Source organism: Triticum aestivum, chromosome 7A, assembly GCF_018294505.1.
Source record: "Triticum aestivum cultivar Chinese Spring chromosome 7A, IWGSC CS RefSeq v2.1, whole genome shotgun sequence".
Taxonomy (NCBI): domain Eukaryota; kingdom Viridiplantae; phylum Streptophyta; class Magnoliopsida; order Poales; family Poaceae; genus Triticum; species Triticum aestivum.
Genome location: NC_057812.1, coordinates 39245433 through 39270028, shown reverse-complemented (window position 1 = coordinate 39270028; position 24596 = coordinate 39245433).

Here is a 24596-nt window from a genome sequence, read left to right as displayed (position 1 = left end):
AATGACCTCAACTTCTTGCAGAAGCCAGGCACGAGACGCATCCATGTCAGGTTTGGACGACTTTTAACACCATTTGCTCGTTGCAACACGCCGAGCAATTTATCGGTCCTTTTTTTTAGCGAAAACTCCAGACTTGTCAATAACCCAAACAACTTGGCATATGCATTGAATTGGTCATAGAAGTTGTTCGAAAACGTTTGTGGCCACTTGACGGATGTTGAAAAACAACATCCTTTCAAACGGGCACTTCTGGCCTACGGAGCACCCTCAGTTGAGTATGGTCTATTTTTAGACATCCTTAAAATGACCCCAGCTTTTGTAAGCAGGTGGGAAAAGCCCATGGTACACATGCATGTCTGGTTTGTACGACTTTCGACACCGCATGCAGGTTGCGACATGTCCGAACATTTATCGGCCTATTTTAACTGAGTAAACAACAGAAAATGCAAAACTTGTCGAAAACCCAAAAAACTTGGTATGGTGCATTACATTGGTCTTACAAGGTTGTGAAAAATTTGGGGACATTTAAGGGATGTCAAGAAACGAGGTGCTCCCAAATGGACCCTTCTAGCCTACCCGAGCACTCTCCGTTGAACATGATATTTTGTTTAGAAATGTCATGCCTGACCACAACTTCTGCAAGCAGGTGGGAATGCACATGTTATGCATCCATGCCTGGCTTGAATGACTTCTGACATCGTATGCATGTTGCTACATGTTAACCAGAAAATACAAAACTGTAAAAAAACAAAAAACTTAGCAAGGTGCCTTGAATTGGTCGTACAAGGCCATGTAAAAAAAAGGTCATTTCAAGGATGTTGAGAAACAACGTGCTCCCAGATGGAGCATTTTGGCCTACACGAACATCATGCGTTCAATACGGTCCTTTTTCGTACATCCTTGAAATGACCTCATTTTTCTCAAGCAGGTGGGCATTGCCCTCGGTAGGCATCTATGTCAGGTTTGGATGAATTCTGACACCGTTTGCATGTTGCCACACGTTTGGACATTTATCAACCTTTGCTAACAAGGAAAACTCCAGAAAGTGCAAAATTGTCGAAAACTCGAACAATTTGGCATGGTTCGTTGAATTGGTCATATGAGGCCATGGAAAAAAATGGGGCATGTCGAAAAACAATGTGCTCTCATGTTATAAAACAACTAAGCTGCTTGCGCCTTGCTGGGCCGGCCCAGTAGCGCAAACTCCTGTGACTGGCGTATACTTTCCAGCAACAACCCGGAAGTGGGTACAATTTGTCAAAATATTACCCTTTATATGTTTAGTGGAGAGGGTTGTATCCAAGAGGGGCTTGTTTGAGTATTATATTTCAAGCATTACGTTGAGAGCTATGCTCTTTGTGCTGAGGGAACGCTTCGTCCTTTCCTATAGCTTGCATGCTTAAGATCTTCCTCAAGCAGCAGCATGACATCTAAATCATTGAAGGGTAAATTATTTCATATTCGTAAAACAAATACTCTGTGCAATAGATTTGATTTTACCAAAAGGCCCATGCACTACAAAACTGATATTATAAACTCATACATCATCTCATGAGAAGACGAAAAAGAGTTTCCCTTAGACCATGGACAGGCTACAAAGTGCAAGCACAATTCGTTGTAGATTTTCCGAGGCTAGTTCTTCACAAAGGTGCTTAGCACGTCTAAGTAGTTGGGGAAGGTCTTGTGGGAGGTCCCTGATGGTGACCAGCACCTCGGTGCAGGCCAGCAGGGAGAAGGCCATGGCCATCCGGTGGTTGTCATAGGTGTCGATCGCCGTCCCGTTCAGGTCTTCCTCGATGGCGTGATGATGCACTAGGCTTGGTCTTCCTCGATTGGTGCTCCCAGTCATAGGGCATAGGAACGACAGGTCAAATGAAATGCCGAGGGGTGTTACTACCTTCGTTAGCTCAGTCCAGATCGCACCCATTCACACGTTTTCCTTCACTCTCCGAGAGGTAACTACAAAACAGAATGAACAAGTCTCAAGACCAAAATTTGCAAAAGAAACCAACAAACATGTAAGAAGGTTATTACTACACAAAATAACCTATCCCGACACATAATACTTTCCAGTCCTCTATCCCAAGTGGATACTACGGAGTAATCCCTTCATCACGACATCCTCGAAGGAGGAAGCATTCACAGTCATAAGGCACAGGAAAGGAGGATAACACTCGGCCTGTACAGCAAGCAGGGCATACAACCATGCTTATTATAATAATCAATAGAGTCTGACAAAATAAATACATGGATTACCCCAAAGCAACCTTTCTGGCAATCTATGTCGCTACAACAACTAGCTTGAGATGTGCACTGACCACGCACCAACGCACACAATCTAATCCAGTGGCCTTGCCAAGCCACCCGTCGCCAAGCCGAGAGCGCCATCCAGTCTAGCAGACCATCACGACGCACCGCATGCGCACGCTCCAGAATCAACCGCCGCATTGACCTCGCAAGGCCCTACCACCTCGATGCCACCTCGACGCCACCTCGGCGACACCGCCCTGCGCTCGTACATCAAGACACATCCGCACCGTGACTCTGTTGCACCGTGCCGCCGAGAACCGCCATCGTCAATGTAGTAGATCCCACGCCGCTGCACCTCCTCACGACTCCAGCAAGCAACTGCTTCCAAACGATGCCTTCAAGAGGGAGAACGACGCGGAACACGTCTCCACCATCCGATCTAGGAGCCCTAGGTCAAGGGTTTCCCCTTGTAACATCCCAAGCAAGGAGATGATGACTGCAGTGATGATGCCTTCCACAAGGTAACGATGCATAGGCACCATCATCCTCCACCACGACCGAAGTAGGAGCTCCGTTTTCTCCGGCAGCCACTTCTCCCCAACTCACGGTCAGCTGGATCGCCCTCAAGTCATGCGGATTAGCTCCACGCACCCATCATCCCGCCACCAATGCTTGGCGTCGGATCCCAAGATCCACCACCATCAAGCACCAACCGGACGACCACCACCGGAAAGAGGAGCTCGCAACCACCAAGTCCAGGGCCGCTGCTCCGGTGCCGATGCACAACAAGCACGACGCACAACCAAACATGCCAGTGTGCCGCCGTCGGAGAGTTGCAAAATGTGCCGACAAGGCACAGCCCATGCAGCCATTGGTACCAGATTAAGCCCACCCGCCAGCAGCCTTGCAACCATCGTGATGGGCCGCCGCTGACCCGCGGCACCCCCGCCGGAGAAGAGTGAGCGCCGCCTCCCCAACTCCAGATCGAAGCTGAAAAGATCCCGCCGCCGCCGCCGCACTGCCAGGACTTTGCCCGGCGAATTCACCAGTGGCAACGAGAGGAGGGGAGGGAGGAGGCCGCACTCTAGGAGACGGGGGGGGGGGGGGGGGAGCATAGTTTTCACATGTAGCTGAGTTTCAGTTAGACCATATATTTATTGTGTAACGTCCCTTGCACTATTTGTATCCTTACCAGGCTTGCATGACACCGAAGCAAAAACAATGATTTCTCCAAACATGAACTCTGCGCTATTGGAATGAAAGTTCAAGCAACTGAAGTTTTTCTTCTTGACTAGTTTAATTGATGTTCAAATTGAACATCCGTTGACTAAACACCTCTTCTGGTATAAAAACACAAAACGGATTGGAGGATAATCCCCATTGTAAAGAGAAGATGACACACCTTTACGTAGGGCTTGAAATGTGTGCAAAGTGCTTGTAAAACTCCATTCCTTTTTATTTATACGATCTATTATAGTTTGCTTTTCCATAGCCTACATAGAGTTGTTGGCATCTCAGCCCAAGAAGATAGAGAAGAATCTCATGCGCAGATGTGCCGAGAGCAAGAAGGTCAGTCTTCCTCTTTGCAACTTTATGAACGATAGAAATGAATCCTCACTTGTATTAACTTCATGAGTGAAGAGATACACTTTCCCTCGGTATTATCACTGCTCCTATCAAAATTATATAATTGGATTTTTTTTCCCCACTTCCTCCGGGGGATTCAAACATCATATGATGATTCATGCAATGGTACAGTGGATCAATCAATTCAAATCAACAGAACCACTAGGTTGAGTTTTTTTTGCGGGTGCACTAGGTCGAATTTTGTCCTAACGATTGTATTAAACCTGTTCATGCTCTGGCCTCTTTGTGTGTTGATGTCGTCTAGGGAAGCCATCATATTTTTTTAAAAAGGGGGGGACTTCCCGGCCTCTGCATCAGAACGATGCATTCGGCCACATTTATATATAAATAAAGAAGTTCAACAAGGTCTTAAAGTTTGAAAACAAAATAACGGCAAGCTCACAAAGAGCCACAACGCCAAGAAACAAAAGGCCCAAAAGCCACAACCGGCTGGCATAACAAAGATAGATAAACTAATTGCCTATCCTATTACATGACCGTCATCCAAACCGGTTGAAGATATCCCGCGCTATCATCTCCCACCGGACAGATTCAGTGATCAAACGCTCTCTGGCCTCCGTCGGAATGAGTAAAGACCACATACGGATCAGCACAGTAGCTCAGAATAAAACCTGCAAAAAATGAATATGTGTTGTTCTGTTAAAAGCCAAATCATTTCTGCAATTCCAAATTGCCCACAACAAAGCACATACTCCTACACGAATGTGTCTAGCTGTTTCGGACTCTATCCCAACAAGCCACATTCCAAATAACATATTGACCGAATTCGGAGGAGTAATGTTAAAGGCAATATGCACCATGTGCCACAAAACTCTTGCCAACGAGCAGTCAAAAAAGAGGTGCTTGATAGTTTTGTCCCGATCACAAAAACTACGCCTAGAAGATCCTGTCCAGTTGCGCTTAACCAAATTATCCTTTGTTAAAATGACTTGTTTATGTACAAACCATATAAACACCTTAATTTTCAAAGGAACTTTGACTTTCCAAACCTCTTTGGAACTAGGAATGACACTAGAGTTAATGACATCGATATACATCGACTTAACTGTGAACTCTCCAGACCTAGTGAGGTTCCAACGCAACTGATCGGGCTGATGAGATAGCTGAACCTCCATCAGTCTACTCACCAAATGAAGCCATGCTTCCCACCGGTCACCAACAAGCGCCCTCCTAAACTGAATATTGAGGGGAATGGACTGCATAGTCGTTGCAACAAGAGCATCACGACGTTGAACAATACGATACAGGGACGGATACTGAAGCGCCAACGGTGTTTCACCAATTCAGGTATCCTCCCAGAAGCGAGTGGTATTTCCATTACCGACTATAAACTTTGTTCTATTAAAGAAGACAACTTTGACTCTCATAAGCCCCTTCCAAAACGGCGAGTCCGTCGGTCTCACTGTCGCCTGGGACAACGTCTTGGACTGCAGATACTTACTACGGAGAATCTGCGCCCACGTGGCCTCAGTCTCACTGATAGTTTATACAGCCACTTACTGAGAAGACATCTGTTCTTGACTTCATGATTCTCGATACCAAGGCCCCCCTGGTCCTTTGGTCGACAGATGATATCCCATTTGGCGAGTTGGTATTTTCTCTTTAGTTCATCACTCTACCAGAAGAATCGGGATCGATAGAAATCCAGCCTTTTCCTAACACCAACTAGTATTTCGAAGAAAGATAAGAGGAACATAGGCATACTCGTGAGCACCGAATTAATAAGAATCAGTCGGCCTCCATATGACATGAGTTTGCCCTTCCAGCAACTCAGTTTCTTCTCAAACCGATCCTAGATGCACTTCCATTCTCTGTTTGTCTGCTTACGATGGTGAATGGGTCTACCTAAGTACGTGAAAGGTAATGCCCCCAATTTGCATCCAAACAATTGCCTATAGGCCTCTTGTTCCTCATTGGCTCTACCAAAACAGAACAACTCGCTTTTATGAAAATTGATGTTCCATCCAGTCAATTGTTCAAATAAGCATAACAACAGCTTCATATTTGTAGCTTTTGCCAAGTCGTGCTCCATAAAGATGATTGTATTATCAGCGTACTGCAGGATGGACACACCACCATCAACTAGATGAGACATCAAGCCACCCACCTGACCGGCCTTCTTTACCCTTCCTATCAGAATTGCCAACATGTCAACCACAATGTTGAACAGAATAGGAGACATTGGATCACCTTGTCTCAGGCCCTTGTGTGTCTGAAAATAATGACCTATGTCGTCATTCACTTTAATTCCAACACTCCCTTTTTGCGTGAAAGATTCTACCTGGCATCGCCAAGCTTCATCAAAATCCTTCATGCGTAAGGCATGTTGAAGGAAAGGCCATTTGACTTTATCATACGCTTTCTCGAAATTCACCTTGAAAACAACTCCATCTAGTTTTTTCGTGTGAATCTTATGGAGCGTTTCATAAAGGACCACAACCCTTTCGAGGATGTTCCTATCCGGCATGAAAGCAGTTTGGGTAGGCTGCACCACAGCATGCGCAATCTGTGTGAGCCTATTAGTCCTGACCTTGGTAAAATTTTTGAAACTAACATTAAGAAGACAGATGGGTCTGAATTGCTCAATTCTCACAGCCTCTGTTTTCTTAGGAAACAGGGTTATCGTTCCAAAATTCAGTTGAAAAGGTTAAAGTTGTCCAGAGAATAGATCATTGAACAAAGGCAACAGATCCCCCTTAATAATATGTCAACATTTTTTTATAGAATTCAGCTGGAAATCCATCCGAGCCGGAAAAATCCTGTGATTTAGCTATGGAGGTGCACCCGATGCAAGCCTATGGTGTGGCGAATATATGCTTTTACTACCCACAAAGGTGAACATAGAAAATCAAAACTGACTATAGAAGAGAACCCATGTGCTAAATAGTGCCAGATTTTTAGGACAGTATAACCGAGCCACTTCCCTGCCCTCTCACGACCTCACAATTTTTGGCCGTCCATTCTTGTGATTGAGACATTTTTAGCTGTTGGATCTGCTTTTTTTAGCTGTTGGATCTGCTGTCCTAAAGGGCTGCTTCTCCACAGGATTTTTCTGAGCTCTCTGGTTAACTGGGCCATTTCACCCAGCCCAATCATGTAGAAAGGCCCGGATCCGTCCGTCCTGGGAGACCACTGATCGATTGTGTTTCCTCCCTAAGGTGAAGAGGATCCGTCCGTCGTCGAGAGAGAGAGAGAGGTTCGTCATGGGATATGGGAAGCCGATGCAGACCGGACCTGCTAGAGAGAGAGGAGAGCATGGGTCCATCGGTGCGTGTGAGGGAGAGGAAGGGACCCAGCCGCTGCAGGCGATTCAGACCGGTGATGGCTGCTCGTTCGTGCGAAACTGCTCCGCTGAATAATCATTCTTCAGTTTCTCTGCGCACATTCATGACGGGTGATGTTTCCATCGTTTCCGCTGCCTCGTGGTAAAAGTACCTCTCTATATATGCTTCACCGCTTATCTCTCTTCGAGCCTCCGTTCGCAGTTAACCCGCCGTCCCCGGAGCCAGCCGCCGGTGAGCCACACACTAATCTTACGCATCCTGTTTTTGCCCTACATCCTCTCTTCTCTATGCTCAATTTCCAACTCTGATCTTTTGATACAAAAGACATGCAATAGGGTGGGCAAGTGGTGGCACCTCCATGTCACCATACCCAACAAATAAATATTAGGCCTCCTTTGGTTTGTAGGAATGTCATAGGATTTCTATAGGATAGGATTTGCATAGGAAAATTTCCTTTGAGGCCCTTTGGTTTGTAGGAATGGATTCCTATTCCTATATAGGATAGGAATCAATCCTTCACATTTTAGAGTAAAAAAACATTAGCTAAGGCCTCTTTTGGTTCATAGGATAGGATTATCATAGGAATAGGAATCTTGTAGGAAATGAGATGACATGTATCTCAAATCCTATGAGTAGGATTTTTCCATTGAGTCTAGGCTCATTTTTATTTTCCTATAAAATGTGGAGGATAGGAACCAATCCTATATAAGAATAGAAATCCACTCCTATGAACCAAAGGGCTCTAAAGGAAAAAATCCTATAAGAATCCTATCATCTAGAATTTCTATAAAATTCCTTTAAACGAAAGGAGGCCTAAGACTCAATGGAAAAATTCCTATCCTATGCATCAAATGACATCTTTTTCTCTATAGGAATTGAGATGCATGTATCCCGTGCCTCTCGACCCCAGCTGCAATTTCCTCTAGCAACAATGGAGGGAGACGGGGGGGGGGGGGGGGAGGAAAGCATCTGTTGTGAGTTGTGTAGGTTTGAAAGGCACCTGGAAAGTCAGTTAACCAATTTATTTCATTAGCCTCATCTGGTAGGGAGATAGCGATCAGTCTGAACAGGAAGAGACCTTTGCGGGCCAGCAGGCGTGGGAGACTAGTACAGTCGCCGCGGGATGGTGAAGTGACACTCTCTCACCCAAGATATGCACGTCCTGATATGAGATCGAGATTCGGTCACTTCGAGTTGGCAGGTGTCTTGATTGAATCCTACAGGAGGCAGTACTGTATGTGTTGTACATTAGAGAATCCTGTAGCTTATGTACTGTACATGTGTGTCGTAGCATGGGCATTTTTCATTTTGATCTGGACCATTTATTCGTGACCTGACAGTGAACAGCTATCCCTTAGTCACGTTGAGATTTAGCTCTTCAAAGTTACTGAATCTCAGTCCCCGGACATGAAGTTGCACCTCCGCTGGCTAGAGTATTTATTTTGTCTATGATAAGGACAGTTCATCACTTGTTTTCTCTCAAGACGAACGGGGCCTACTTGTTTACGCTAACTGTTTCGCCTAGTACAGTTGTATTACTGTGAAAACTAGACCATAGAGGCGCGCTTTGCTGCGCCCCGTCCATCTTAAGAAAAGAATGATAGAAATATTCTAGAAATTAGGAGTTGTAACATATAACCAAATCCGTATGGTTGACATTAGCAGCCTTTCGGTGATGCCAAAGAAACAAAGTTGCAACTCCACAAAGATGAACAAACCTAAAGTACTCACTGGGAACCTCGCATGTTTAGATAGTAAAGGATGTATTCACATACATGAGACAGTATACCACCATCGAAATGATTTTTGTGAAGAATCAAGTTATGAAATCTATATATCCACGTGCTAAAATATGAAAAATAGCTAAATCGCACATAAAAAGATCATAGAAATACTCTGCTGCAGGAAATATTGTAATTTTCTTCACAAAGTCACATACCTGGTACACTAAGCAAAAAATTAACTTACACTGCTGCATGGTAATTTGCAACACGTTTGTCAGACCAGAATATGTACATTTAGACCAATCCGGAGCCTTGCTATATGGAGCTTCCAGAGCTTCCTATTCATAAATAAATAGATAATAATAATAATAATAATAATAATAATAATAATAATAATAATAATAATAATAATAATAATAATAATAATAATAATAACAACAGTTTATTAACAATGATGCTAACCTAATTCTTGTGCGGAATAATTATGAGACATTAGCTAGTGAAGATTAGGAAAATCCAGTACCACACAAAAACTGACAAGCGGCCTTGTAGATAACATAATAGCGAAACAATCCTCTTTCTTTAACAGACATTTCTGAACTTGATAGAAATAATCAGCTAGATCAGTTGTCATCTTATGTGAGTTCTCAAAAATCTTTAGTTTACTTGCTCTTTTTTGGTTATTATCAGGGAGGCATAAGGCATTTCTCTCTTTGCATTGTTTGCCTCTTCCTAAAACACTGCATGAATAAAGATTTGGCCAAATGCCCTAGAAGATAAATCAATTCTGGTGCCCCAAAACGCCCAAGAGATTAGAATTAAGAGCTCCAGGAAGGAGGAAACCTTGAGTTCACTCTAAAATGCATGATCACATCCTGAATTTTCCCCTGGCCTACGTTCGAATTGTCAGGCTTAGCACTCGAGCTCACACGAGAGAGACAGAGGAAGACGATGATGTTTTGTGCCGCGTTCAACCTCGCAGCTTTTCTGCTCTATTCCTCTTCTTATTCAGCGATTACAAAGCTCCTAACTGAAAAACGAAAAGCAAGGGCACGTCGGGTCGTGAGCGCTGCCATCCCAACGCTCCCCGTGCGTCGCCCGGATGCGGCCATGACCGTCTACTTCGTGCCATCCCACGATCGGGTCAGAGCCGCGGAGAATCCTAACAAACTACGGCCGAGGCGCAGCTCAGCTTATTTGCTAACTGGAAGAAAAACAACACTCTGTCGAAGACTGACAGAGAAACTACAGCTATGACTGACGAAACTGAAAAAGTTCAGCAACTGTTAACTGACAATCTCCCCCTTAATCAGTTGCTGATGTTGATCATGCCCAGCTTCTCCCGCAGCTCCTGAAACTTCACCCGAGGCAGAGCCTTGGTCATGATGTCAGCCAGTTGCTCGCCGGTGTAGATGTAGTCAACGGCGATCCTTCCATCTTGCACACACTCGCGAATGAAATGAAACCGCGTCTCGATGTGCTTGGTTCTGTCATGAAAGACAGGATTCTTGCAAAGTTGGATCGCTGATTTGTTGTCGATGAGCAGTGGTGTTGCACTCCCCGGGTCACCTAGCAGATCACCAAGCATTCTTCGGAGCCAGACTCCTGTGCACGCGGCTGTGGTTGCCGCCATGTACTCGGCTTCACACGACGAGAGGGCGATCACCTTCTGCTTCTGGGACTGCCAGCTGATCACACTCTTGCCGAAGACAAACACTGTTCCAGAGGTGCTCTTTCTGTCATCAACATCGCCGGCAAAATCCGCATCACTGTACCCAACCAGCTACGGCTCCGGCTCACCTTTCTTGTATCTGCACCCATAGTTCAGAGTACCTGCAATGAAGGAAATATGCCCTAGAGGCAATAATAAAGTTATTATTTATTTCCTTATTTCATGATGAATGTTTATTATTCATGCTAGAATTGTATTAACCGGAAACATAATACATGTGTGAATACATAGACAACCAGAGTGTCACTAGTATGCCTCTACTTGACTAGCTCGTTAATCAAAGATGGTTATGTTTCCTAACCATGAACAAAGTGTTGTTATTTGATTAACGAGGTCACATCATTAGTTGAATGATCTGATTGACATGACCCATTCCATTAGCTTAGCACCCGATCGTTTAGTATGTTGCTATTGCTTTCTTCATGACTTATACATGTTCCTATGACTATGAGATTATGCAACTCCCGTTTGCCGGAGGAACACTTTGGGTGCTACCAAACGTCACAACGTAACTGGGTGATTATAAAGGAGCATTACAGGTGTCTCCAAAGGGAGATGTTGGGTTGGCGTATTTCGAGATTAGGATTTGTCACTCCGATTGTCGGAGAGGTATCTCTGGGCCCTCTCGGTAATGCACATCACTTAAGCCTTGCAAGCATTGCAACTAAATGAGTTAGTTGCGGGATGATGCATTACAGAACGAGTAAAGAGACTTGCCGGTAACGAGATTGAACTAGGTATTGGAATATCGGAAGTGTTCCGGGTGAAATCGGGATTTTACCGGATTACCGGGAGGTTACCGGAACCCCCCGGGAACCATATGGGCCTTATTGGGCTTTAGTGGAAAGGTGAAAGGGTCTGCCCATGGTGGGCTGCGCGCCTCCCCCCTCCCCTAGTCCCACTAGGACTAGAAGAGGTGGCCGGCCACCTCTCTCTCTCTTTCCCCCTTGGGAATCCTATTTGGAATAGGATTGGGGGGAGTCCTACTCCCGGTAGGAGTAGGACTCCTCCTGCGCCTCCATAGGGCTGGCCGCACCCCTCTCCCTTGGCTCCTTTATATACGGAGGCAGGGGGCACCTCTAGACACACAAGTTGATCCACGTGATCTATTCCTTAGCCGTGTGCGGTGCCCCCAGCCACCATATTCCTCGATAATACTGTAGCGAAGTTTAGGCGAAGCCCTGCTGCTATAGTGCATCAAGATCGTCACCACGCCGTCGTGCTGACGGAACTTTTCCCCGACACTTTGCTGGATCGGAGTCCGGGGATCGTCATCGAGCTGAACGTGTGCTCGAACTCGGAGGTGCCGTAGTTTCGGTGCTTGATCGGTTGGATCGTGAAGACGTATGACTACTTCCTCTACGTTGTGTCAACGCTTCCGCAGTCGGTCTGCATGGGTACGTAGACAACACTCTCCCCTCTCGTTGCTATGCATCACATGATCTTGCGTGTGCGTAGGAAATTTTTTGAAATTACTACGAAACCCAATAGTGGTATCAGAGCCTAGGTTATTTATGTTGATGTTATATGCACGAGTAGAACACAAGTGAGTTGTGGGCGATATAAGTCATACTGCCTACCAGCATGTCATACTTTGGTTCGGCGGCATTGTTGGACGAGACGACCCGGACCAACATTACGCGTACGCTTACGCGAGACCGGTTCCCCCGACGTGCTTTGCACATAGGTGGCTTGCGGGCGACTGTCTCTCCAACTTTAGTTAAACCAAGTATGGCTACGCCCGGTCCTTGCGAAGGTTAAAACGGAGTCTATTTGACAAACTATCATTGTGGTTTTGATGCGTAGGTGAGATTGGTTCTTGCTTAAGCCCGTAGCAGCCACGTAAAACTTGCAACAATAAAGTAGAGGACGTCTAACTTGTTTTTGCAGGGCATGTTGTGATGTGATATGGTCAAGGCATGATGCTAAATTTTATTGTATGAGATGATCATGTTTTGTAACCGAGTTATCAGCAACTGGCAGGAGCCATATGGTTGTTGCTTTATTGTATGCAATGCAATCGCGATGTAATGCTTTACTTTATTACTAAGCGGTAGTGATAGTCGTAGAAGCATAAGATTGGCGAGATGACAACGATGCTACGATGGAGATCAAGGTGTCACGCCAGTGACGATGGTGATCATGACGGTGCTTCGGAGATGGAGATCATAGGCACAAGATGATGATGGCCATATCATATCACTTATATTGATTGCATGTGATGTTTATCTTTTATGCATCTTATCTTGCTTTGATTGACGGTAGCATTATAAGATGATCTCTCACTAAATTATCAAGAAGTGTTCTCCCTGAGTATGCACCGTTGCCAAAGTTCGTCGTGCCCAGACACCACGTGATCGGGTGTGATAAGCTCTACGTCCATCTACAACGGGTGCAAGCCAGTTTTGCACACGCAGAATACTCAGGTTAAACTTGACGAGCCTAGCATATGCAGATATGGCCTCGGAACACGGAGACCGAAAGGTCGAGTGTGAATCATATAGTAGATATGATCAACATAGCGATGTTCACCAATGAAACTACTCCATCTCACGTGATGATCGGACATGGTTTAGTTGATTTGGATCACGTAATCACTTAGAGGATTAGAGGGATGTCTATCTAAGTGGGAGTTCTTAAGTAATATGATTTAAATTTATCATGAACTTAGTCCTGGTAGTATTTTGCAAATTATGTTCGCGTTGTTGCTTCCCTGTGTTTATTTTGATATGTTCCTAGAGAAAATTGTGTTGAAAGATGTTAGTAGCAATGATGCGGATTGGATCCGTGATCTGAGGTTCATCCTCATTGCTGCACAAAAGAATTATGTCCTTGATGCACCGCTAGGTGACAGACCTATTGCAGGAGCAAATGCAGATGTTATGAACGTTTGGCTAGCTCAATATGATGACTACTTGATAGTTTAGTGCACCATGCTTAACGGCTTAGAATCGGGACTTCAAAGACGTTTTGAACGTCATGGACCATATGAGATGTTCCAGGAGTTGAAGTTAATATTTCAAGCAAATACCCGAGTTGAGAGATATGAAGTCTCCAACAAAGTTCTATAGCTAAAAGATGGAGGAGAATCGCTCAACTAGTGAGCATGTGCTCAGATTGTCTGGGTACTACAATCGCTTGAATCAAGTGGGAGTTGATCTTCCAGATAAAATAGTGATTGACAGAATTCTCTAGTCACCATCACCAAGTTAGTAGAACTTCATGATGAACTATAATATGCAAGGGATAACAGAAACGATTCCCAAGCTCTTCGTGATGCTAAAATCGACGAAGGTAGAAACCAAGAAAAACATCAAGTGTTGATGGTAGACAAGACCACTAGTTTCAAGGAAAAGGGAAAACGGAAGAAGGGGAACTTCAAGAAGAACGGCAAGCAAGTTGATGCTCAAGTGAAGCAGCCCAAGTCTGGTCCTAAGCCTGAGACTAAGTGCTTCTACTGCAAAGGGACTGGTCACTGGAAGCGGAACTACCCCAAGTGATTGGCGGATAAGAAGGATGGCAAAGTGAACATAAGTATATTTGATATACATGTTATTGATGTGTACTTTACTAGTGTTTATAGCAAACCCTCAGTATTTGATACTAGTTCAGTTGCTATGATTAGTAACTCGAAACGGGAGTTGCAGAATAAACAGAGACTAGTTAAGGGTGAAGTGACGATGTGTGTTTGAAGTGGTTCCAAGATTGATATGATCATCATCGCATACTCCCTATAATTTCGAGATTAGTGTTGAACCTAAATAAGTGTTATTTGGGGTTTGCGTCGAGCATGAATATGATTTGATCATGTTTATTGTAATACGGTTATTCATTTAAGTAAGAGAATAAATTGTTGTTCTGTTTATATGAATAAAACCTTATATGGTTACACACCCAATGAAAATAGTTCGTTGGATCTCGATCGTAGTGATACACATAATCATAATATTGAAACCAAAAGATGCAAAGTTAATAATGATAGTGCAACTTATTTGTAGCACTGCCGTTTAGGTCATATTGGTGTAAAGCGCATGAAGAAACTCCATGCTGATGGGCTTTTGGAATTACTTGATTATGAATCAGTTGATGCTTGCAAACCATGCCTCATGGGCAAGATGACTAAGACTCTGTTCTTCGAAACAATGGAGCGAGCAACGGATTTTTTGGAAATCATACATACTGATGTATATGGTCCGATGAATATTGAGGCTCGCGACAAGTATCATTATTTTCTGATCTTCACAGATGATTTGAGCAGATATGAGTATATCTACTTGATGAAACATAAGTCTGAAACATTTGAAAAGTTCAAAGAATTTCAGAGTGAAGTGAAAAATCATCGTAACAAGAAAATAAAGTTTCTATGATCTGATCGTAGAGAAGAGTATTTGAGTTACGAGTTTGGCCTTCAGTTAAAAACAATGTGAAATAGTTTCACTACTCATGCCACCTGGAACACCACAATGTAGTGGTGTGTCCGAACGTCATAACCGTACTTTATTGGATATAGTGCAGTCTATGATGTATCTTACCGATCTACCACTATCGTTTTGGGGTTATGCATTAGAGACAGCTGCATTCACGTTAAATAGGGCACCATCTAAATCCGTTGAGACGACACCGTATGAACTATGGTTTAGCAAGAAACCTAAGCTGTCGTTTCTTAAAGTTTGAGGTTGCAATGCTTATGTGAAAAAGTTTCAACCTGATAAGCTCAAACCCAAATCGGAGAAATATGTCTTCATAGGATACCCAAAGGAGATTGTTGGGTACACCTTCTATCACAGATCCGAAGGCAAGAATTTTGTTGCTAAATTCGGAAACTTTCTGGAGAAGGAGTTTCTCTCGAAAGAAGTGAGTGGGAGGAAAGTAGAACTTGATGAGGTAACTGTACCTGCTCCCTTATTGGAAAGTAGTTCATCACAGAAACCAGTTTCTGTGACACCTACACCAATTAGTGAGGAAGCTAATGATGATGATCGTGAAACTTCAGAACAAGATACTACTGAACCTTGTAGATCAACCAGAGTAAGATCCGCGCCAGAGTGGTACGGTAATCCTGTTCTGGAAGTCATGCTACTAGATCATGATGAACCTACGAACTATGAAGAAGCGATGGTGAGCCCAGATTCCGCAAAGTGGCTTGAAGCCATGAAATCTGAGATATGATCCATGTATGAGAACAAAGTATGGACTTTGGTTGACTTGCCCGATGATCGGCAAGCAATAGAAAATAAATGGATCTTCAAGAGGAAGACGGACGCTGATAGTAGTGTAACTATCTACAAAGCTAGAATTGTCGCAAAAGGTTTTCGACAAGTTCAAGGTGTTGACTACGATGAGATTTTTCTCACTCGTATCTATGCTTAAGTCTGTCCGAATCATGTTAGCAATTGCCGCATTTTATGAAATCTGGCAAATGGATAAACAAAACTGCATTTATTAATGGATTTACTAAAGAAGAGTTGTATACGATGCAACTAGAAGGTTTTGTCGATCTTAAAGGTGTTAACTAAATATGCAAGCTCCAGCGATCCATCTATGGACTGGTGCAAGAATCTCGGAGTTGGAATATACGCTTTGATAAGTTGATCAAAGCATATAGTTTTATACAGACTTGCGGTGAAGCCTGTATTTACAAGAAAGTGAGTGGGAGCTCTACAACTTTTCTGATAAGTATATGCGAATGACATATTGTTGATCGGAAATAATGTAGAATTATTCTGCAAAGCATAAAGGAGTGTTTGAAAGGAGTTTTTCAAAGAAAGACCTCGGTGAAGCTGTTTACATATTGAGTATCAAGATCTATAGAGATAGATCAAGACACTTGATAAGTTTTTTCAATAAGTACATACCTTGACAAGATTTTGAAGTAGTTCAAAAATGGAGCAGTCAGAGAAAGAGTTCTTGCCTGTATTACAAGGTGTGAAGTTGAGTAAGACTCAAAACCCGACCACGGCAGAAGATAGAAAGAGAATGAAAGTCATTCCCTATGCATCAGCCATAGGTTCTATAAAGTATGCCATGCTGTGTACCAGATCTATTATATACCCTGCACTGATTTGGCAAGGGAGTACAATAGTGATCTAGGACTAGATCACTGGACAGCGGTCAGAATTATCCTTAGTGAAATAAGGATATGTTTCTCGATTATGGACGTGACAAAAAGGTTCATTGTAAAGGGTTACGTCGATGCAAGTTTTTGACACTAATCCAGATGATTCTAAGTCTCAATCTGGATACATATTGAAAGTGGGAGCAATTAGCTAGAGTAGCTCCGTGCAGAGCATTGTAGACATAGAATTTTGCAAAATACATACGGATCTGAATTTGGCAGGCCCGTTGACTAAGATTCTCTCACAAGCAAAACATGATCACACCTTAGTACTCTTTGGGTGTTAATCACATAGCCATGTGAACTAGATTACCGAATCTAGTAAACCCTTTGGGTGTTGGTCACATGACGATGTGAACTATGGGTGTTAATCACATGATGATGTGAACTATCGATGTTAATCACATGGTGATGTGATCTAGATTATTGACTCTGGGCCCTCTCGGTAATAAATTTTCCTTATTTCATGATGAATGTTTATTATTCATGCTAGAATTGTATTAACCGGAAACATAATACATGTGTGAATACATAGACAACCAGAGTGTCACTAGTATGCCTCTACTTGACTAGCTCGCTAATCAAAGATGGTTATGTTTCCTAACCATGAACAAAGTGTTGTTATTTGATTAACGAGGTCACATCATTAGTTGAATGATCTGATTGACATGACCCATTCCATTAGCTTAGCACCCGATCGTTTAGTATGTTGCTATTGCTTTCTTCATGACTTATACATGTTCCTATGACTATGAGATTATGCAACTCCCATTTGCCGGAGGAACACTTTGGGTGCTACCAAACGTCACAACGTAACTGGGTGATTATAAAGGAGCATTACAGGTGTCTCCAAAGGGAGATGTTGGGTTGGCGTATTTCGAGATTAGGATTTGTCACTCCGATTGTCGGAGAGGTATCTCTGGGCCCTCTCGGTAATGCACATCACTTAAGCCTTGCAAGCATTGCAACTAAATGAGTTAGTTGCGGGATGATGCATTACAGAACGAGTAAAGAGACTTGCCGGTAACGAGATTGAACTAGGTATTGGAATACCGACGATCGAATCTCGGGCAAGTAACATACCGATGACAAAGGGAACAACGTATGTTGTTATGCGGTCTGACCGATAAAGATCTTCGTAGAATATGTAGGAGCCAATATGGGCATCCAGGTCCCGCTATTGGTTATTGACTGAAGACGTGTCTCGGTCATGTCTACATTGTTCTCGAACCCGTAGGGTCCGCACGCTTAAGGTTACGATGACAGTTATATTATGAGTTTATGCATTTTGATGTACCGAAGGTTGTTCGGAGTCCCGGATATGATCACGGACATGACGAGGAGTCTCGAAATGGTCGAGACGTAAAGATTGATATATTGGAAGCCTATGTTTGGATATCGGAAGTATTCCGGGTGAAATCGGGATTTTACCGGATTACCGGGAGGTTACCGGAACCCCCCGGGAACCATATGGGCCTTATTGGGCTTTAGTGGAAAGGTGAAAGGGGCTTCCCATGGTGGGCTGTGCGCCTCCCCCCTCCCCTAGTCCCACTAGGACTAGGAGAGGTGGCCGGCCACCTCTCTCTCTCTCTCCCCCTTGGGAATCCTATTTGGAATAGGATTGGGGGGGGGAGTCCTACTCCCGGTAGGAGTAGGACTCCTCCTGCGCCTCCATAGGGCTGGCCGCACCCCTCCCCCTTGGCTCCTTTATATACGAAGGCAGGGGGCACCTCTAGACACACAAGTTGATCCACGTGATCTATTCCTTAGCCGTGTGTGGTGCCCCCAGCCACCATATTCCTCGATAATACTGTAGCGGAGTTTAGGCGAAGCCCTGCTGCTGTAGTGCATCAAGATCGTCACCACGCCGTCGTGCTGACGGAACTTTTCCCCAACACTTTGCTGGATCGGAGTCCGGGGATCGTCATCGAGTTGAACGTGTGCTCGAACTCGGAGGTGCCGTAGTTTCGGTGCTTGATCGGTTGGATCGTGAAGACGTACGACTACTTCCTCTACGTTGTGTCAACGCTTCCGCAGTCGGTCTGCGTGGGTACGTAGACAACACTCTCCCCTCTTGTTGCTATGCATCACATGATCTTGCGTGTGCGTAGGAAATTTTTTGAAATTACTACGAAACCCAACATGCAACGTATCGCAGCAGCTGCTTCACCGCCGCCCAGTGCTCTGTTGTGGGTGCTTCCATGAACCTGCTGACAAAACCGACCGCAAATGAAATGTCCGGCCGTGAGTGCACCAGGTAGCGGAGACTGCCGACGATGCTGCGGTAGAGCTTTCTGTCCACTGGCGGGCTCGAGCTTTCCTTGCTCAGCTTCAGGCGCGGCTCCGACCGTGCGGTAGCGACATGGCGCCTCACGGGTGCCCAAAACGGTGTCCGGCGTGGCTCCAGGAGGAGGTGAGACATAGCCGTCCCCCACGCCCTTTCCCTTGTACACCATAGGTTCAGGAGTGTGGGCATGTACCGGCGTGTCTCCACGCACCGCGGACGCGGGTGATGCACCCCCAGACGGAGTGTGGGAGCGCACCAGCGTGTCTGGACTCGTCGGGTCGTGGATGTTGCCCTTTCCTGCTCCGACTACTGTGTGAGGGCCATCGTGGGGGTGAACTCGATGACGAAAGTGCCTTCCCCCGGAGTCGCTGTCTGCCAGTCCCAGCACGCTGACTCATCGAAAACGACGTCGCGAATGACGTGCACTTGCTTGCCCATAGGGTCGTAGACGCGCCACGCCTTGGACTGTACGTGCTCATACCCGATGAAGACAGTGCGCAGGCTGCGGTCATCCAACTTCTTGAGGCCTGTCCGTGTCACCTTGGCGTGTGCGACGCACCCAAACGTGCGGAAGTAGTTCACTTCCAGCTTGTCGCCGTGCCAGGCTTCATATGGTGTCATGCCACGCACCACCTTCCTGGGCGCGCAGTTCAGCAGGTGGACGGCGGTGGTCACCGCCTCCCCCCAGAACTCGTTCGGCACTCCTTTCGCCTTCAGAAGACACTGTGCCGTCCCGATGACGGTTTGGTTCCAGCGCTCTATGACACTGTTTTGCTGCGGCGAGTACGGGGCAGTGAGCTGCCGGCGTACGCCACGGTTAGCACAGTACTCCCCGAACTCCATTGAGGTGAACTCGCCGCCCCTGTCCGTTCGGAGCGCGCGCAACTTGACGGAGGTCTCGACCTCGACGCTTGCCTGTCAGCGCTTGATCGCCGCGGGTGCATTGTCTTTCCTGCTTAGGAGCACGATCCACATGTAGTGTGACTTGTCATCCACGAGCAACAGGAAATACCTTTTCCCTTCGTGCGTCGGTGGCGAGATCGGACCGCACAGATCACCGTAGACCAAATCCAGGCAATCGCCGGCTCTGTAGTTTGCCTCCGTGGGGAACGGGGCGCGGCGCTGCTTGCCGAGAAGGCAGCTGTCGCAGACCTAATCGGCGTGCTCGACCAGGGGCATGCCGCGCACCATGCCGTCCTGGGCCAGCTTCCGGAGCGCGTCGAAGTTCAGGTGGCCGTAGCGCGCGTGCCAGCGCCATGCGTCCTCACCGGCCATGGACGTTAAGCACACGGCTCGTGTGATCTCCAGCTCGACGGTGTAGAGGCGTTTCCTCGATCTGTACACCTTGGCGATGATGTTCTCCTGACGGTCGTGCACCACCATCATGCCGCTCCGCACCGGAGCGGTGCAGCCCGCCTCGTCCAGCTGTCTGACGGAGATGATCGAGGTACGCAGTCGAGGTATGTAGTATACCTTTGAAAGCACGCGGTGACGCCCTCCGTGAGCGACGAATACCATCGTCCCGCGTCCCTCGATCTCGACCACTGACCCGTCACCGAAACAAACCGTGCCGGCGACGTGGCGATCTAGCTCCGAAAAGACGGTGGAATTGCCCATCATGTGGTTTGATGCGCCGGTGTCCAGATGCCAGAGAGGTTCCTTGGCGTCACCGGTGGCCCCGAGGCTAACCTCAGCGCCCTCCTCGTGGAGATGCACGAGCTGATCGCCGCGCGTGTCCAGTTCAGGCTCTGCAGGCAGTGGCGTCACCTGCGCCATGAGGAGTGCGGGATCCTCGTCCTCTGCCGCCGCGAGGTGCGCCTCGCCGCCGCCCTCGTCCTTCATCTTCTTGCGGCACTCACGAACCCAGTGGCCGCTAATACCACAGTAGCGACAGTTGCCGGAGCACTTGGGTCCAACTTTTCCGCCGCCCGGGCGGGCGGCACCCTTGCTGCGGTCGCCGTGGCCCTTTCCGCGCCCCTTCTTGCCGCCGTTGGCCCCCCCGCTGGAGGACCCGCCTTGTTCACTGCGCCCGATCCGCGCGTCCCACTCCTCCCAAGTGAGCAGGAGCTTGCTGCCGCCCTCCTCCTCAGCGTCCAGCTCGTACCGCTCCTCGGCCGCCTTGAAGCAACCGATGATTTCCTCGATCGACGTCATGTCCAGGTCGACCAGGTTGTCGATGGAGACCGCGAGCTGCGAGTACCGCTGGGGCACGATTCGCAGCCACTTCTGGATCACGCGCTTGTCGCTGATCGCGTCTCCAAGCTCACCGAGGCGCGCGCACAGCCCTGTCAGGCGCATGGCCAGATCATCAATGGACTCACCGGGTTTGTGTCGCAGCTGATCGAACTCCCCCCGCAAGGTCTGGGCCTTCGCGTCTCAGACGTACGCGGAGCCCGCGCACATGGCGCGGATCGCCTCCCACAGCTCCTAGGAGGTCTGGTGCTTGTGCAGCATGGGCAGCATCTCAGGGGGTACCGATCGGAGGATGAACTCCATTGCGCCCTTGTCGTTGCGGTACCCGTACTCGTCGCCAAGATCCTCCGCACCCAGTATCGCGCGCCACATCCCTCTTGCCTGCATCCCGACCTCCATGAGGAGGCTCCACTCGGTGTAGTTCGTGTGGGTCAATGGTGGCACGTTGGCGTGACCCGACACGACCGGAGCAAACTGCCTCGCCACCGCCAGCTCGCGCCCTTGGCCGGCTGCGGACTTTGGTGAGCCTTTGCTGCCGTCGTCATCAACGTCCCCCGCCTTCTTCTTGCCATCATCACCTGCCATCCCAGGATCCTAGCAACGCGGCTCTGATGCCACTTGTCAGGCTTAGCACTCAAGCTCACATGAGAGAGACAGAGGAAGACGATGATGTTTTGTGCCGCGTTCAACCTCGCAGCTTTTCTGCTCTATTCCTCTTCTTATTCAGCGATTTCAAAGCTCCTAACTGAAAAACGAAAAGCAAGGGCACGTCCGGGTCGTGAGCGCTGCCATCCCAACGCTCCCCGCGCGTCGCCCGCGATGCGGCCATGACCATCTACTTCGTGCCATCCCACGATCGGGTTAGAGCCGCGGAGAATCCTAACAAACTACGGCCGAGGCGCAGCTCAGCTTATTTGCTAACTGAAAGAAAAACAACACTCTGTCGAAGACTGACAGAGAAACTACAGCTATGACTGACGAAACTGAAAAAGTTCAGCAACTGTTAACTGACAATGTTCGAATTAATGTGGGAAAACATAACAAACTGAAATTGAAATAGCGAGATGCTTTATTAGATGCCTGCAGAGAACTGCAATCAACACAGAAAGCAGGCATCACAGATAAGGTCACCTGATTACTTACAACATGACTACATTGGGAGATGTTGTTGAACACAATGTTGCCAACGAACATGCATCGTACTTAGTCTCAACAAAGCAGAGCAGCCCTATAAATCCCATCTACTCCTCGCTCGTATCATCTTGCTAACTCTAGCGCACATGCGAAGGTGTGAAAGCATCCCGCCGCTGTCTGACCGTGCGCCCCTGTGTCGCTGGTCACGGGACCGCTTTCTCGCTAGGGTTCGGTTGGAGAGGGAGAGGCAGGGAAGAAGAGGGGTCCTGACTGAATTAGCGAGGGGATGGGGCGAGCATGCCATGGGAGTTTCGTCCGCCAGAGTTGGGGACGCGTGTAGAGTTCCCCTTCCCGGCGCAGGCGAGGCCGTCTCAGAGGCGGCGCTGGACGGCCGAATGTCTACTGCAGGAGCAGCAGCGATGCTTCTGCGTGGGCTGCTTAGCAAAGAAGAATGGGCCGTTGTCCCAAGAAAAGAAGAACGGGTTGTTCATACTTGTCCTGATAAACCAGAGGCCGCCTCGGTAAATTTCTGGAGCAGCGGCCCGTTTATGGAAGCCTGAGCGGATCCTGGACGTCCAACGGCGCGATCGTACGGTGTAGAGCGTCAAATTGCTGTGGTTGCTTGTAGCTAGCTCTATTGTACTGTTTCTCAATGTCACACTGGTTAAGCTTCCATAACTATTTTAACACATAATGCAACAACAATGAGCATTTATCTTTTGTGCCAGGGGCATGCTCTCCCTCCATACGATCTCGTCGCATGGAGATGTGCACCCGAATTTGTTTTGTTTCAGTTGAGCATTTTCAAGCATTCAGTTGAGAGTTGTGCTATCCTTTGTGCATTCAGATGAGAGTTGTCTTTTTCTTCGTGCACGGGAATGCTTTGTCCTTCCAGAAAGACATCTAGATCACTAAACGGTTACTTATTTCTTATTCAAAAAATGAATAGAGTGTGCAATGCATTTCATTTTACCTCAAGGCACACATGCTAGTATTACACACTCATACAGCATCTCGCGAGAAGATGAAGAAAAATTTTTCTCAAACTATGGACATGCTACAAAGTACAAGTGCAACTCGTCGTAGATTCTCCAATGTAGTTTTTGATGAAGGTGCTTAGAGCATCTCCCGCCGCGCCCCTAGAAAGGCCTCCCCAGGTGATTTTTTCGTGCCGGCGCAGAAAAATCGGCCCAGCCGTGCTCCCAGGAGCCCGATTTTCGCCGGCCTGGGCCGAAATTAGCGTCGGCGGACCCAGGCCGAACCCGGCGCGCTGGGGGCGCTCGGGGACGCCGGGGCGAGCGGTTTTGGCGCGAAAGAGCCGCGGGCCCACCGCGTCAGCGACACCGTGCGTCGTCTTCCCCCCACACCTCGGTTTCCCGTGGGGAATCAATGGCAAGGCTGCCGCCAGTCAGCCTTACCATTGATTCCTCACGGGCGGCATGTCACGGGACGGCGCAGACGCCTCCCCTCCCTCGCACGCGTACACACGGGCGCGGCGCAGCTATATAAAGCCGGCGGCTTCCCTCGCCTCTGGCCACACCAGCCCTAGCCCTAGCTGCCCTAGCCGTCGAGCCCTCGCTCTCCCTCCCCTCCCGATGGCCGAGCATTTCTCCGGAGATGAGGCGGCGGCCAACGGCTTCCGCCGCCGCTTGCTCCGCGGATAGGAGTCTTGGCTCCTGTTCCAGGCGAACATCCCGGCGCCGCCAGACATGCGCGCCGGGCCGACGGGCTGGAAGCTCAGCAACGGGGGAGTGCCCATTCCCCCGCTGCCCGACGCCATGGCCAAACCTGGGTACTTCACCGAGGAGGTCGACGTCGTGCGCGCCTCCCTCACTGACGCCCAACTCTCCCACCCCCAGTATGCCGCCTACAACCATGCGGCTTGGGCAGCGTACTTCGAGCGCCGTCAGTAGCAGTGGCTGGCGTCCACCAACGGGACGGCGGTGGTCGCCGGCATGAAGAACAACGAGGGGTGCCGCCTGTGGTGGGGCGTCCCCGGACGTACACTCGAGGGCATGCTGACGCACCTCGAGGGCGGCAACGACTCGCCGTTGGCATACCCCCCGGCGAGGGAGGCCGCCCAGGCGCACCACCGACGCGACGTGCCATGGGCGCCAAGGAGGTTCGGCTCCTCCTCTTCTTCCTCCTCCTTGTGCTCTTCCTCGCACTCCTCCGGCACTCCGGCGCTGCTCGGCGTCAAGGCCGAACCCGCGGCGGAGTCGCCGCTCGG